The sequence below is a fragment of the Protopterus annectens genome, chromosome 10.part0 (genome assembly GCF_019279795.1).
Source record: "Protopterus annectens isolate FY-2018-M chromosome 10.part0, PAN1.0, whole genome shotgun sequence".
Lineage (NCBI taxonomy): Eukaryota > Metazoa > Chordata > Ceratodontiformes > Protopteridae > Protopterus > Protopterus annectens.
In genome coordinates this window covers 1,746,965,539-1,746,979,181 of record NC_056744.1, presented here as the reverse complement: position 1 = coordinate 1,746,979,181, position 13,643 = coordinate 1,746,965,539, and positions in this window count along the sequence as shown.

Here is a 13,643-nt window from a genome sequence, read left to right as displayed (position 1 = left end):
ATCTGGACTAGACTAGTTACAGAAAAGGCAGGAAACAAGTGGAAACATGGGCTTTTAAACCAGAAAGTTGAAAGAGATGGAAAAACTGCCCAAACAGCCAATAAACTACACTTTCTGGGCCAGAAACCACTCTTGTGGTAGATAGGCTACCTAGTGCTTACTACTCCCCTGATAAGCTAGAAGGCTTCCTTCTAACACAGAAAAGCTTGGGGGGCTCAGAAGCTTACAAACAGTCCTGGATATAGCAAATCTGTATCAGGACTAGACTAGTTAAAGGAAAGGCAGAAAACAAGCTTAGATTTTTTATTTTTTTTTTGTTTTGTAAAGTGGAAAGGGAGAAAGGAGAAACAGAAGATAATTCAAAGTTAAGGACCAAAGTGGCTTGCCCTTCTCAAATGTTCTGTCTGTATTAGGTAGAATTAGCTAGTGACACTAGACTGGGATAGAGCTAGGATACAGCTGAACAGATGGAACTGGTAGGAGTCTCTGAAGTCAAAATATGATCAATTCCTAGTAATATAGCAGTCATATTATGAACTCCTAGTGAGGCTGCTGCTGCATGTATTGGGTAACTATGGGAAGCTTTCATAGGTTCATAGGTAGGTACTAGGGTATCTGCCCAAAGGCATTTATAAGCCTAGCCAGAATGCATTGGCTTTTGCTGCCCTTTTAGATTAGTTCCCTGTGCCTCTGTCCAGCAGAGCCACTGATGTGATCCCCGGGGTAAACTTCCTGTTTCCCATCCACTCGTCAAGGTTTCTCTTGAAGAGTGTTAGTGAGGAGCTCTGCCTAATGTAGATTGGATTCTTGTTCCATAGCATGGGAAGTCTCCGGGACAGGAATCTATCCCTCCAGCATGTCCTATTATTGTTGTGGTGAGGTTTAGATCCCTAGAGCGTGTGGCTCGAGGGGATATGGTTTTCTTTAGGTGGAGCATGTCCATCAATTCTGGGTTGGACATGGCCTTGTATGTCAGGCAGAGATCACCTCTGAGTAGGTGGTATGCAGCCGAGTACAGTAGGCAGTAATGCAAAAACAAGGCTGTACACAAGTTCCTCAAAACAAACTGTTTCCATTTGGAAATGATTAAAGCTGCAGATAAAGTTACAAAATAAATGTAGCCTGATAAGAATGTGTGTACTTGTGTGCATGTGTGATTGTGTGTGTGTGTGTGTGTGTGTGTGTGTGTGTGTGTGTGTGTGTGTGTGTGTGTGTGTGTGTGTGTGTGTGTGTGTGTGTGTGTGTGTGTGTGTGAATGAGTGTGTGCATGTACAAGAATGCAGATATTGCAGGTGTAAGTATGTATGTGTGTCTCCCTCATGTGTGTATGTGTGTAGCAGTTATTACATTAATGTTTCACACTGTGTGAACCATCAACATCTGCTCTCATCCACTATTTTTTCTAGAAGTCTTTTTGCATGTACTTGACAAGTTTTTTCTTAAAATGTCACATTTTTTTGTTTTTATTTTTAGCCCTGATGTGAGCATTGTTTATTTTCTGTTTGTGGTATTTTTTTTTTAAGAAAGAAATCTTATTCACTTCAGTTACCACAATGCATGTCTAAAGACATGAATAAATGCATGTCTGAATCAGTGGATTAATGTCTGAGTCTACATAAAAAAAAGAAAGATTACATATCTGCTGAATGATTTATCACTTTCATACCCCATCCATCTCAAAGGGAATCTTCAGTGTCTAACAGGTCATGAGAGGTGTGATTTTATAAGTTGCTTTATACAGCCATGTAAAGACCAATCAAATATGGCCTGAGGCGATGCTTACAGAAATGTGAGCAGTAGCTAGAAAACACGAATACAAATTATATAAAATGAATCCTAACATCAAGAAAGCTGTACAATTTAGGCACCCTCTTTTTTGAAATAACTTTAAGGTGTGTTAGTATAAGTGAACCTACAAATGTAGTTAAAAGCTTTAACTGAAATAGTAATATATTGTACTCATATTTTTGTGTCTGGCCCTCACACCAGCTCATGCTTTGACACATGACAGGTAGCTGCAGTTTATAGGTAACACAACTTACAGCATAAGCACAAATCACCTTTAATAATAAGGTTCTTTTTAATAGCAACATTATAAGCATCATAGCTCCAGCCAGAATCAAGACAACATTAAATGAAACTCGGGTCACTGAATGCCCAGTGCTAGCTCCTTACTGTCAGACTTGTGCTCATCTTTTATAACCTAGCATCAAAATAAATAATATTTGGCTGTGCAGACCTCAGGTAAAGGCAATCTGTACTATTTAGAAATATTCTAACATACTGGGTTTGACATAATGGCTAAGGTGTTTACCTCACAAAGACAGTTTTTTTTTTTAATTTATTACATTAAGGTAACTACAGAACCATCCTTTATAGGCTGCTGACCCCTGAGTTTCGTTGGCTGCTGTCTTTGCCACATTTACCTACTTACCATGCCTAAAGTATTGAAACATCTTCCCTGCACTAGACTAGAAGATTGACATGAACTAAAGAAAATAATATAGTACATTTCAATGAGATAACAGGTGCACAGACTTAATCACAGGCTATTTCAAATTTTCTGACAAATAAGCCATTTATTACTACTGAAATTATCATTGCACAATTCAGCATTAAAAGATGATTTCACACAGTAATTGCAAATATTACTTTCAGATAAAACTGCTGGTTGATATCTTAATAGGTTCATAGATTTATACTAGGCTAATGACCACCAGGGTCTTTATTACCCTGGCTGTGCAACCCAGTCCAGTTTTGTCTCCTGTATTGTAAAGTGTGTTAATGAGGAGGTAGCTAAGGGTCATGTGGGGGTATGTTAGTTGGGGATTAATTTACTTACTGTTAACCTCTTCCCATCAGAGATACGGAGGCCAGACAAGGGGTGAATTTGAGATTTTCCATCCAGTGTTCAAGGTTTTGTTTGAATAGAGTCAGGGATGAACTTTACTTCACATGGATGAGGAACTTATTCCATAGAATGGAGATCCTATGAGACACATAAGGGTCTCTCTAGTATGTTCTGTTTATAGAATAAATTAAGGGTAAGGCCAATGGAAAGACCTTGAATGTTTACCCTAAACTACTGACAAATAAAAGACTTATGAATTTGTAAATATTTAACAAATGCATATTTCTAATTGTGCTGATTTTCAACATTTTATAGTGAAAGGTTTCTTATGTATCAACCCCTGTACTGATGTTTACCACTTCCACCCTAAAATAAGATTCTGTGCTCTGTTCACTCAATCACTTCACAATATTGTCAGCATAATTCAATAAATGTGCTAACAGATGTGCTGTCTATTATTTTTTCTGGATTTGCATGTCCTGCATAATGCAAAGCTTGAAGTATGTGGTTAAAATTTAGGTTTGTAAAGAAGAGACTAAGATTGGATGGTTGTAGTATGTCCCTTTTGGTGTGAAATAGATTAGGAAAGTGGTGAAGAATGCATCATAGCTTATACTTAAGACATGGACAATGCAACACTGCTTTAGGGCTGACATAGCGACAGAAAGCAACTTATGGAAGTGAAAGTTATGAAGTTCTTCAACAGATGCTTTAACTAGATTAACCAACTGGTCACTCATCAAATTTCAAGATGAATGGAAAACAGTCATTATCTGGCACTAGACACTGTACTTGAAGTATTGCAAAATGTTCCATTACGTCTCATTGATTCACTTGAGTATAATCACAAAATCTTAACAAAGAAACCTCATATTGCAAAAACAGACTCAGAATATATGTGCTCAGGTTTACAAAAATACTAGCCAATGCAGCATAAAGTAATAAGCATTTTTTTTGCAGGAGGAAAACCTCATCTGTATACATGTGCATCCCCACAACCTTTTCTTTATTATTCTGACAAGGTCATCCCACTTTAAAGGAAGAGCAATCACCATCTGGCAGTCTGTCTTAAATTTTTTTCAGGAATCTGAAAAATTAGAAAACCTACTGAATAGGCACATTCAATCAGTAAGAAATCACTTGTATATGTTTCCTGGAAAAATGATATGAGCAACTGATAAGTCAAACTGTTAAGCTTGATATATTGTGATACAACCTCAGGCAATATGAATAACATGAGCATGTCACTATTGCATCTTTGATTAATGATAACATTCTTGAACCCTGTTGAGATAGGACTTTTTTAGAAACTGAGCAAAGTGATACTGGAATACCCATGCAAGAAGACCATTATTCATGGGCAAGTGATTCATAGGTGGTTATCACTATGCATCAAGACTCTCTTAGTGCAACACAGCCCAGAGCTACACAGATATATTGTACTCTGAGCAGATGAGTGCATAGTTAATTAATGGAACTGTGTTACAGGGACCAGTACTGATAGACAGGATCATTGGAGGATTTTCTACAACAATATGCACATGAACAGAACTTCTGACATCACGGGAAAGGCAGACACAATATCCTTTGTGTGCCTGAGGCTATGTGCACTTCAGTGCAATGAAGTCCCATATCATTGCCATAAGCACAGTGTCAGACAGCCCAAGGAGGCCTACCATAGGAAAGTGTCAGTCCAATACTTTACATAAATTGAGATGAAATGGTGAGATAGCAAAGCCAGAAAAGGAAAATAGCAGACAGAAGAAAGTACATAAATGTAACCAAAGGAAAATATGTGAGTGGAGAAGGGTATATTCTTTTTGTGAGAAAGACACCCATTTTTCAAGTAAGATAAGTAAGTGTAGCTATGGAAAGTAAAGATAATGTTTGTAGGAAGGAGTGAGAGGGGGGAGAACTGAAAGATAAGAAACAGCTAATCAAACATAAACTGCAAAGGCAGAACGAGGGGACTGGTAATGTCACTAAAGCTGGGGACTACAGTGTATGAACACAGATGGAGAGAGGGTAGCCACTCAGTGATGAGGAGGGGTGAATAACAAACAAGGTACAGGGAATGGCACAAAAGGCATGTGTAACACATAGATGAGGGAGTACAGCTGGGTAAATGTTGGATGCTGAATGCACCCATAGGCCAATCAACACAGAAGTTCATTACCTCCATGGCAGATGCGATGTGTAGGCTCCACTTCTGGTGCATTGATGGCTGTGCCCTTCCAGTTATGTGACTCCACTAACTCTGCATTGATGCACTCCAGTATGATGAGGCAGACATGCAGCTATTGCATACTACAGGCAACTCTAGTCTATGCAGCTGTCACTGCAATATCACAGAGGACCTGTTCAATCAGTACCAGATGTGCACTCTCAACTTCTGTCTGAGTAGTTGTCAACAGTGATCCCTCCACTTCACTTTCAGGTTGCCCTCGATACATCTGCTAATAACTGAGCCTGGAGAACACTGCTGATTCAGCACAAGAGATGCCATCCAGCTTGTGCTGAAATGAGCGCTGCCGCTGTCACATGTGGACCTGCAGAAGGAAGAGAATACAAAGAGATCACGTTAAGCACACACATATGTTACATGCAATATCAAAATTGTATGGTGCGGTAGTGATGGCACATGTAATCAGCTGCTGGGACAGGAGCTCCTGCCTTTTGTGATATGCATCTGTGTTCACTTGTTACTTCTCAGCTGCTGTAGGATAAACAAGGAAGAACATAGTAAAATAGTGGACTTGTAAAATACAAAAGAGAATTATAGTACAAGGACCCTTGGTCTCTGTCACTGATCTCTTCTACTGAATAAGCAAACCTCTTTCCCATGCACTTCTGAAACTATCTGCACAACAAGGTAAATAGGTGTCCATATAGTGCTCACAGGCTTGCCATCTGTTAGGATTCCAGTGATGAGGGGGGTCACATTTATTTCATTACTGTCATAAATATCTGGTTTTATACCTTTTAAGGTTCTATTGGAGGAGGGTCCAGCACAGTGGATGGCATATGCCTAATGTCAAACTATCATTAGTTGCTGCTGCTGATGACGATGACATTGTTTACATGACACAGTCAGAGGACAGAGTGCCACTGCCAACAGCACTAACACTGTAAGGTAAATATCTCCCGCCTAACAGGAACATGTGGAGGAACAGTTTAGTGTATGTACTGTAACTCTGTGCTCTACCCATCCTACACATGATTCCTTACCCATATAGCATCTGTGCATGCCCCTTGTAATGCATGTGTACCATACTGGGGGAAAGTGTTGGGATACAGCCCTGCCAGGATTCTAGGTCTATTCCTTACCTGGTGCAACACCTGTCTTTAATCAGTGGATATGCAGGTCAGTTATTCAGACAGAGACTGCTGCAACCCATACCCTTGTGGAGTTAGTGAATATGCTGCATGTGAAATATAGTTTAGGCCAAGGGGGTAGACGGTGCTGTACATTTCACAGGCAGTTAACAACACATTCATTGTTGTCCCTGAGGCTCCAGATTGTAACTGTCCTTTGGTCTGCCTCTTTATCCCCTCTTGGCCACACCCATAAAAGTCTGCATGTGAGATGGCTGGTCAGGGGCCAGGTATACCTAGGATCACTATCAGCTAAAGGCACAGAAACCATTCCTGTGTACTAGGCTGCCATCACCAAGGAACCACCCTGGAACAGTACACCAAACTGGGCAGCCTCAGTTCCATAGCTCTAAACCACCAATAACCCCTGTGGGCAGGCAAAGCACCACACCTATCTAGAAATGTTAAGCAGTGGACCAAGGACACAAACAACACACCACACCTACTTGTGGCCATAATTTATTTCATAGACACCACACAATTGTTCCTTCCTGACATTAGGTATCCTGTCAGGGGGCACAAACATGCTATTATTGTCCTATATTAATCCAACCAAGGACCATATCAAGGCAAAAGTCTGCAGGCCACCATAGTACAGATCACTAATGGCTATAATTTAGCAACTGGCCAAGCAGTGGAGGATATAGCCTATAATTCCTCATACACTACCCTCTATGAGACTTCATGACTACTACAACCACCTCCCATAACCCTGTTCTATGTCATAGCTTTGCTATTACCTGTCATTTTATAACCCACCTGCACCTGTGAAAATTATGAGGTTTTGCCCTACTCACCCTTTAAACTGTTTGGGTAAGGTAGTCTTGGATGTAAAACATGGACAGTGTATGCACTGTCTTGCAAAGACTGAGTGTCATAATGCACACATTTTATTCTATCTTATCTTGTCTTGGTCCTTTGTTGTAGATAAGGTGCCACCTCTTTTCCAGTGCCATGATATAGTCCACCTACCTGATTCTTTTCCTGCTCTGATGGGCTCCCCTTGTCCTTATCCTCTGCACTAGTAGGTATGATGGAACCACCTGTGCTGTCTACATTCTGCTGTAGCTATTGCTGCATGACCATGTTATGCAACATGGGGGCACCCTATAAATGTTTGGTTGCATGTTTCAGATGAATACTGCAGTATAGCAAGGCAGGATAAGCACACCTGAAGTGCCTGTGTAATGTATCAAGTCATAATTATCAAAGAACACACCCTGCCATATTCTTTTGTTTCTGCATGTGTAGTATTATATGCCATCTCTACCGTGGTGTGGCAGAGAGAGAAGGGCAGATGGGGTCATTAGCTATGGCTCCAATGCATAAATAGCATCCCTTGCAGCACAAAGCAGTGACAATATTATATTGACACACATATATGCCTGGTTGCATTGCAAATGTACATACTCATCTTTGTGCCTGCCAACAATAAATGCCCCTGTGGAAAGTCAGCCTGCAGGAAAGGTTGATACAGGTGAGACATTGCCAGATATGAGACTAATGGGAACTGCCTGGATGAATAAAGATCAAATTTTGGATGATTCCCTGAGCATTACTTATATCCATTTATTTATGCATTTGTTTGTTTACTTAGTATTTGGAAACCAGGTTGAAAACCTGGTTGAAAGGCCCTTTTCTGTTGCAACCCAAGTTCTAAGGGACACATATTATACTAACAATATATACAAAATGCATTTGATAAAGCTTTAGCAGTGGAATTCACACACAGGAAAACATAAGCAATATAAATAAGTGAAAAAATAGTTACCAACACAGCTGTGAAAATGAATCTGTGGACATTAAGTCAGATGCAATTATGGTATTGTAAGTAGTAAAGGAATTGACAGCTAATATTTATAACATAAGGAAAGCAATTATTTGCAACTTAAATGTCAGTGGATGTGTTAGAAATGCTTTAGGTACAGAAAGGTAAAGGGGTACATTACATTTTGTGATACATTGCAGTCCCTTCTGGATTTATTGCTAACATTTTACTAAGGTATTTATAAAGCAATAGATGCATCTCAACAACAATAAAATATTGTGGACGATGGCAGTTTTAACTTAAGAACAAAGTAGTCCAACTGCAAAAACTAAGAATGCTGAAGTTAACAACTACTTTTCTATCACTTACTGCAGAACAAATAAGTCAAGCAATAGTAATAAGCACTGAAAATAAAAATAACAAATAGGAAATGGGCAAATAATGGCAGTTTTGTCCAACTGGGTTGAATAATGTAAGGTACAGGTATTCTTTGTAGATAGAGCATCCATGAAACATTTTTTGTTAAATTTCTTGAAAAAGATTATCCTTAACTTATTTTTGAAGGTTCCCATTCTTGACAAATTGCACATCTAAGATTTGGAAGCTGATTCAATGAAGCAGAGCTAGTGTTTGAAAAGGATATCTCACTTGTTAGCATGTAAAATGGTGTTCTGTTTACTCTGTTTACGTCATCATTGCTGCTTCTCAAGCAGTATTTTGGGTGTTTTTTTCTTGAAATCCTAGAACACAATGTGGACAGTACTGGAGTTTAATGATTATAAATAGGATCGTGCTTAACATTATTAAGGCTGTGAAAATTGTATTAACCAAGTTTTGAAGATCAGCTGTATTAGTGAACAAGTGCAAAGCAACTGATAAGCAAGTTGTATTCTAACATAGGAGACTAGTGGAAGTCATAAAGTCCAGGAAGTATATACATATAGCAGCCGCAGTGGTGCCTTTTAAGAAGAATTGCCACCTCACAACAAAAGATTCACTTTTTATTTTGGATGCGCCTTCTGCACAGAGTCTGCAGGTCTGCTCTTTGTTTCTCTGGGTTTACTCCAAGTATTCTGGTTTCCTCCCATATCCAAAGACGTGCCTTTGGAAGATGGATTTTGCTAAATCATCCATAGCTCTTCATATGGACAGTGTGTGATATGGAAGAAACACTTGGCAAACTAGTACTGCTCCCCACTTGCTTATTAATCTCTGCAGATGTAGGTGGGTGTTTAGGAGGGTAGAGGGGTTGGAAATTACTTATTACTTAACAGTTTTGACTGATAAAGTTGGTAAAGAATGATTCATTTATGAATGAGTTTGCTTTTATTTTTAACATAAAGATGATGCTATAATGATCTTTGTCAACAACAAAGGAACTGTCGTGTTTGGAAAGCACAGAAGTTGTTTGCTTCATACCTAAATTAAGACATCATGATCTTTCATCTGTTATGGATGATGTAGTCATCACAACCACCCAATGTTTGTTAGTATGCTAGCAAAGATGATAGTATCGCAAACCTTGTCAACTACTGAGAGTACAGTCAGAAGTGAGAAACTGAATGATGTTTAGTTATGATATCTAAGAAATTACAATCCCTAGTCAGATCTTGGGCTGCCACCCTTAAATGTAACATAGTAGTGATCACAATCACTAGTGTGCAGTTGTGGCATTTTAATTTTAAAACTCACAATTGCTGTATCTTGGGGGTAGCTCTCTTCCGTGAGCTACAACGATTTCACAGATGATATATAAAAACAGAAGTAATAAAACTGACACAGTGTCCCCAACATTACATGACTACAGGGGTATGCCTTCAAAAATGTAATGTTTTACTAATTTCATGACATTCTAACCTCCCCTGTCAAAATGCACTGGTTTGGATTTGCAGTTATGATTTTCAGGCGTAAAACACATCTACTTTATAAGTAAGCCTTGATTCTGTACTATAGCTTCCCAAACTGTTGACTGATATTTGTGTGTACTTTTTTCCTAGTTTTGTAGGTAGTTACTAGGCATGCAGTCCTGGAGATTATTGAGGAACCTAGCCCAGTTTCACATTTGCCCCCAAAGAACTGTCTGGTTAAGTGATTTGTTCAAGGTCTCACAGTAGGTAAGTAAAGGCTGGAGAAAGCAAACCCATTCCCTCAGAAAGCACTCCATTAACAACTCATTGTCTCAATCCTTTGTTCTAACTGCTAGTTAATGTTGCATAATATAACTACAAACATAAAAAATATCTATGCAGTTGAATTCCCTATAAGGATTACATTTTCAGAGAATTTTATTTGGTAGCGTTATTTAGAAAATCTTTGTGCTCTTTTTGTGACATAATCTATGATAATTTGGTATAACATTATGTTCAGCATGTCTTATATTATTTACTATACTGGCAAATTCTGATCCTTAGACTTTTGATTTCGGGAATCTTCTACAAATATAGAGGCACAACTGTCTTTTGCACCAGCTCTGCATCAGTGATGAAAGCATATACCCCTGAGTTATTGCTAACCATTTTAGATCCTTAAACTTTTTAAGCATACTCCTGAGTTTGTATTATGCATTTTGAATCTTTAAACTGTTTCATCAATAATACAGATACCAATATCTTCCAAGCAGATAAAAGATTCCAAACCAACAAATTTAATATTGTAAGTAATGTAATTTGGCAAAGAAACCTTCAGCTCCGATTTTTTTCTTACTATTTTATCAATTTTATGGCTGAGGAGAATTTGAAGATTTCTAAAAAAAATAACACCGTAAATATGAAAAATTTGAAGTTCATTGCTGTTGCTCCTCTAGTATACAAATGATTCCTTGTGAGCAAAGCATTACAGATGATTACACGTCTCACCTCTAGCTACACTACAATGAATCTCCCGTCTCTGGCACCTTGCCTTGGGTACTGATCCATGCCATTTTTTTTTTTTTAAATAGCCACATGTCATATGAGGTGAAATAGGCATTTTGCTACACAGAATGGTTTTCCCAGTCTGGTAGGTTGTCTAACAATGTTACTATATCCCCTTCCATCACTAAGAAGAACAGCATTCTTCACGTCATTAAGAACAGTGACTGCATCACATTTACCCTTAGATCTTTTTATGTTTATTGATGTGGTACTAACTTTGAAAACAGGCAGGCAATGCAGTTTAAAAAATCTTTCTGTTGAGGTGCATATATACTTTAACATGGTAGAATCACAGCTATTGCAGCTTATAGGGATAACAGATTATGAGTTTTAAACCATGGTCTTACTTCATTTCCAAGTTGAGTTTGTGTAATATGTTACTTTTATGATGTGCTGTCTTTGTTGAGCTCACGGGTTATTGAGGTGTATGTTTCAGAACCATTGTGTATGTCATGATAGGTGTGTGTGTGTGTGTGTGTGTGTGTGTGTGTGTGTGTGTGTGTGTGTGTGTGTGTGTGTGTGTGTGCGTGTGTGTGTGTGTGTGTGTGTGTGTGTGTGTGTGTGTGTGCATGTGTGTGTGCATGTGTGTGTGTGTGTGTGTGTGTGTGTGTGTGTGTGTGTGTGTGTGTGTGTGTGTGCGTGTGTGTGTGTGTGAGTGTGTGTGTGTGAGCTAAACATGTAGCAACTGTTGAGAGCTTAATATTAATACCAATGCTACTTAAGGTCATTACAAAACCAGTTATATTTCCTCTGAGCATGACTCAGAGCTTACACTACCTGAGATAAATTTAATTTGTTAAGCCATTGAAGGCTATCTCATGCACTACCTTTATAATCAGCCTGAAGTTCAATTCATCCATCTGTCCATCCATCACCCCTTTTTGCCATTTTTTTCACAATGGGTTGGGGTGGGATTTCAACAGTGACAAACAGAGGCAATGTTCACACTAACTGATGGCTGACTGCTTAAAAAAATACAACTGTATTGCTGTAAAAGGATTGAGAAGTTTTCTTTTTAAAACAATTTTTTCGCATTTTGTTTATTCACAACTTGCTTACAGGACAGTAGTAAGTACTGACATAAAATGGAAATTTTAAGTCATTCCCTGCCATGAGGTTCTTGAAGTTAGCATTTTAACTTCATATAGTTGCATCCTGAGATATTTAACAAAATCTGTTTATATCCTCACAGGTCAAATAAACAGTCATATCTGTACAACTATAACTGCTACTAAAGAATCATAAATGGCAAAATGTTCAGCACAAATTAATCTTTGCAATTGTCAGATTCATTAGATTCCAGGTCTTAAACTGAATTTTATGTCACAAATACATTAAAAATTCATTTTTGTAATGTTTCGTAAACAATTTGTTGCTACAGTAAAATGCATTCTGTTCATCCTGATAGCAGCTCTCAAAACAGTCTAACCTTTTCTGTCAGTTTCTCTTTATTTTGAGATATTTAGAAAATATGAAAATGATGACAATGTAAACAGTATATAAACAGCATTCAGTATTTCAAGTGTAGTAAACGTTTGTCAAACACCAGTATAGTTGTGTTCCTTATCATGTAAGCTTTATGATGAGGTATTTGAGTAGCTCGGATGTACCATGGTTTTGAAATTTCTAACATAAATGTGAGCATGTTATATTAGATCCCTAGAGGTGTAACTAGGACGGTCAAAAAGAAACACTTGGGGGGTATCATTATTTATTTATCATTATTTATTTATTTACATTTGTTGACCAGGAATGTCCGACTGGACGCAGGTCCATTTTCAGCAGTGGCCCAGGGAGAAAAGCTCCACAAAATAAAATATTACAGAAATAGTAACAGATGAAGAATCCTAGCAATTAAAATATTACAAACATAGTTACAGATGAAGAACATAGTACATTCAGTAGATAACTAGCATCTGTTCTATCCACAAAAGTAATAGCAGATATTAACAATTGTTACAATAAGAAGTTACTGCCATATAATAAGTAGATAGGCATGGAAGTATCAGAGCTTGCTGTAATCAAAGGTTCAAACCCCTCTGCCATTCACCCACTTATAAAACCTCCAAACTCACTCTTAATAGCTCATCTTAACACTCAGAGCATTAATAATAAAATAACACTCTCTTGGAACTCTACTCATTTGATATTATATGTCTAACAGAAACTTGGTAAAAACCAGTAACAAAAGACAATGAAATTTTATCACTTGGTTATAACATCATACGTCTTGACCGTGTAACCAAGAAAGGTGGTAGAGTAGCTGTTCTATTCAAATCTGATCTTCAAATAACCATCTTTAACCAAAAACCTTCTCAAGATTCAAATGCTGAAATACTTATTACCAAGTTTCAGCTAAACCCAGTTAAATCTATCTATATTATTTGCATCTATGTTCCTCCAGGTAATAACATCACTACCATTGAAAACATACTTTGTTGGTTATCTCTAAACCTTCCCCAAGAAACCGTAATCCTAGGTGATTTTAACATAGATTGGAATTCTTGCAATAACAACTGCCCCACTAGCCATATTAATCTCTATGGGTTCACCCAAACTATTACCTCCCCTACTAGAATAAACAAAAATAGCAAGAAAGAAAGCACCTTAAATTGGATACTTATTAATAATGAACCTCAGACTTATGAAGCCGGAACCCTCCCTGATGACATAAGCGACCACTCATTAACCTACATTATCAAACTCAAAACCAATCCACCCTTTCAACCCATATATA